This window comes from Lepidochelys kempii, chromosome 20, assembly GCF_965140265.1.
Source record: "Lepidochelys kempii isolate rLepKem1 chromosome 20, rLepKem1.hap2, whole genome shotgun sequence".
Classification (NCBI taxonomy): Eukaryota; Metazoa; Chordata; order Testudines; family Cheloniidae; genus Lepidochelys; species Lepidochelys kempii.
Genome location: NC_133275.1, coordinates 2,557,156 through 2,561,294, shown reverse-complemented (window position 1 = coordinate 2,561,294; position 4,139 = coordinate 2,557,156).

Sequence of the window (4,139 nt, the reverse complement as noted above, 5' to 3'; positions counted from 1 at the left end):
CCCGGGGTGGGAAGAAGCAGCATCGTGTGGGGGATCTGTCTGCCCAGAACAGGGAGGGATGGATGGAGTTCCCTGTCCCATCCGTGCAATGTCCCTTTGGGGCATGTGGCTCATGGTGTCCCTGTTTGCTGGGTGTGCGGAAAGCAGGATTCACCCTCCAGGCTCCTACCCCCCTTTCCCAAAGCAAACGTGACTGCAGGGGACGATTCCCCTGGAGTTGGAGGTCATGGGAGGGACCCACTTGTGCGCAGTGACCTTTCTACTGTGGTGACTTCTTGGTTGTTAATTCTTCCTGAGCCTTTTATCCCATTGGATCCTAGTTCTTTGGACTTGGGGTGTCTTGGTGAGCCTAAAACAGTGTAACCATCGGGAGGGCTGGGAGAGAACCTAAATATCCCCTGTACTGCCCTCTACCACTGAGCTGACAGAAACAACGAGGAGTCTGGTGGCATCTTAAAGACTAACAGATTTATTTGGGCGTAAGCTTTTGTGGATAAAAAAAACCCCTTCTTCGGATGCATGGAGTGAAAATTAGAGATACAGGCGTAAAAATACTGACACATGAAGCGAAGGGAGTGACCTTACAAATGGAGAACGAGTGTTGACAAGGCCAATTCGTTCAGGGTGGATGTGGTCCACTCCCAATAATTGACGGGATGTCAATACCATGAGAGGGAAAGTTGCTTTTGTAGTGAGCTGGCCACTCCCAGTCCCTATTCAAGCCCAAATTAATGGTGTTAAGTTTACAAATGAATTGTAGGTCTGCAGTTTCTCTTTGAAGTCTGTTTTTGAGGTTTTTTTTGTTGAAGGATGGTTACTTTTAAATCTGTTACTGAGTGTCCAGGGAGATTGAAGTGTCCTACTGGCTTTTGTATGTTACCGTTCCTGATGTCTGGTTTGTTCTTGTACATAGAGACGGTCTGGTTTGGCCGTTGTACATGGCAGAGGGGCATTGCTGGCACCTGCAGGTGAATGAGCCCCTGAGGGTGTGGCTGATGTGGTTGGGTCCTGTGTTGGTGTCACTAGAGTAGATAGGGGGACAGAGTTGGCAACGAGGTTTGCTACAGGGATTGGTTCCTGGGTTAGTGTTTCTGTGGTGTGTAGTTGCTGGTGAGTATTTGCTTCAGGTTGGGGGCTGTTTATAAGCGAGGACTGGCCTGTCTCCCAAGGTCTGTGAGAATGAGGGCTCGTTTTCCAGGATAAGTTGTAGATCCTCGATGATGCGCTGGAGAGGCATTAGGTAGGGGCTGTAGGTGATGGCCAGTGGCGTTCTGTTACTTTCTTTGTTGGGCCTGTCCTGTAGTAAGTGACTTCTGGGTACCCGTCTCGCTCTGTCATTCTGTTTTCTCACTTCCCTAGGTGGGTATTGTAGTTTTAAGAATGCCTGATAGAGATCTTGTAGGTGTTTGTCTCTGTCTGAAGGATTGGAGCAAATGCGGTTGTATCTTAGGGCTTGGATGTGGACAATGGATCATGTGATGTGGTCTGGATGAAAGCTGGAGGCATGTAGGTAAGTATAGCGGTCAGTAGGTTTCCAGTACAGGGTGTGGTGATGTGACCATCGCTTATTTGTACTGTAGCGTCCAGGAAGTGGATCTTGTGTGGACTGGTCCAGGCTGAGGTTGATGGTGGGGCGGAAATTGTTGAAATCCAGGTGGAATTCTTCAAGGCCTTCTTTTCCATGGGTCCATATGATGATAATGAAGATGTCATCAATGAAGCGCTAGGGGACGTGAGCTGAGGAAGCGTTGTTCTAAGTCAGCCATAAAATGTTGGCATCCTGTGGGGCCATGCGGGTACCCAGAGCAGGACCGCTGACTTGAAGGTATAAACTGTCCCCAAATCTGAAATGGTTGTGGGTGAGGACAAAGTCACAAAGCTCAACCCCGGGTTTTTTACCCACGAAAGCTTACGCCCAAATAAATCTGCTAGCCTTTAAGGTGCCACCGGACTCTGCATTGTTTTGGTGGATACAGACTAACACAGTTACCCAGCTGATTCTGAGCGGACAGTTGTTCTGTTAGGTGGGACCCACTGAAAAAAAAAATTCAGTGCGCCCCCTGCTGTTGGCTGGCTGTCACTGCACCCCCCCAGTGCTGGGCAGGCTCCCCCCTGGGCACAGCAGGGTGGCCTGAGGCTCATGGGGCGGCAGTGTGGGGGTTCCTAGGGCCATGTCCCCTCTGCAGGGGGCAGAATCTCGCTTTGACACCGTTGGTGCAGGGGGCAACAGGTGCTGGATGGCAGGGGCAGCTGGCTGGGTTAGAGACTGGCCACAGAGCTGGGCCAGGCCCCGCCAGCTCCTCGCCCGAGGAGAATGATGCTGCTGGAGTGTAGAACCAGAGGTGGAATGGAGCCATGAGCTGGGAAACCAGCATCTAGGGAGAGGTGGAAGCAGCTCGATCTGGTTTGACTAAGCGAAGGGCAAGGAGCCGTGGGGCACAGGGCTGGACAGCAGGGGCCTTGGTGCTCCAGCCAGCAGAGCAGGGCCCACAGGCGGTGAGCAGAAGTCCTGGCCAATTGCAGCTAGCGAGAAGATGCCATGGTGAACAGGGAGGGGCATTGCCCATGGGATGAGCTTGCTGAGGGCTGGTCTCTGTGGTGCTTGGCAGCTTTCCATGGAGGCCGGGGCCATCCTCAAAAAGCTCCCCCAGAGTTGGGGGCTGAGAGTCGTTCTTGGGCTTGGCAGATGTGAGAGGGTGGGAGCCAGCTGGGCACTTCTCACCTTGGGCTGGGAAGCAAGAGGGCAGGGGGGGGCCCCAGACAGTGGGGAGCGGGTGCCAATCGCCTACTGGGCCACGTGCTGGGTTTGAGGGGAGGAGCCTGCCAGTGCATTTCTCACCCCCCTCTGCCTGGCCTGGGGGGGAGCGGGGGGGGGGGGTAGGAGGAATTGCACAGTGCTCCTGGGATGGGGGTTGGAGTGCTGAAGGAGGGGCCAGGTGCACCAGAGGACAGGGGGCCCTAGCGCTACCCATGAGCCCCAGTGGGCCCCTCCCATCTCCAACCGCCCGGCCTCACGTGCCTGGTGGGGTGGGGGAAGGCAACTTGTCCTGGCTGAGGGGTACTGAGGGTTCATTAAGTCCCAGCTGGGTGTTACAGCCCAGCCAGGCTGGCATGGCAGATGTGTGTGGGGGGATGCTCATCCTCCTGGAAGCCAAGGAAGTGCCCACCCCTTTGTACCCTGCATGCCCTTGGTCAAATTGTGTGGACTCCAGAGCCCCGGGGTGGGGGGCAGCCCATGCAGGGCCCCCACCCCACAGCACCTAATGCCGTGGGGGAGGGCCCTGCTTCTGAGTTCCTGCTTGAGCATTTCCTCCTCCAGCCGTTGCACCACGCGTTAACCCTGGGCAGCGCCAGGGTGGGATGGGGGCATGGGGCACTGTTGGCTTTATTAGGGGCTGCAGCACCCACCCTGCTGTGGGGGACGACACAGGGTGCTGGGAAGGTGCCTTTCCTTCCATGTACGGTGCTGGTTGCAGGGAGGCTCCCAAGGGTGGCCAGGCTAAACATAGACCCTGCTGGGGCCTGCTTGGAAGAGTCAAACCAGCTGGAGCAGAGCGGCAGGAAACACTTATGCTGGGCTTGCCAAAGGTGCTGCAGCCTGGCGGGGGGGGGGGGGGGGCACCAGCAGGCTGGGCAAGGTACTTTGTGCAGGGTAGGGGTGACGGCTCTTTAACTGGGGGCGGGGGGGGGTACAGGCGCTGAGCCACCCCAGCTCCTGTTCAGTGTGCAAGGCTCCCTTGGGAGTGGCTGCTTTGTGCACCATGGCTCAGCCTAGCAGGGCTGTGGGGCAGAACATGCTCCAGCCACTCAGCAGCCCCCAGCCTAGGCCCCGCTCTGCTACTGACCTGCTGGGAAAACCCCCCAGTCCCCATCTGTGCCTCAGTTTCCCTACACAACTGTAAAGGGGTCTAAGAGCTGGAATTACTATAGGCAGGGGTGTCCTCGCCACCCCCACCAAGCACCACCCTGGGCTCCTCCCCTTGAGCACCCCCCATTTGTCCCTGTTACTCTTGTTCAGAAGTCGGCTGGGGGCTCTTCCTTCCAAGTGAGGAACCCCCTTCCCAGGGCCAGGTGGGTCAGATGCTGGGGTGCCTGGCCCACACTGCTCTGCCATTCATGGCTCCCTGGGGGCTATGCAG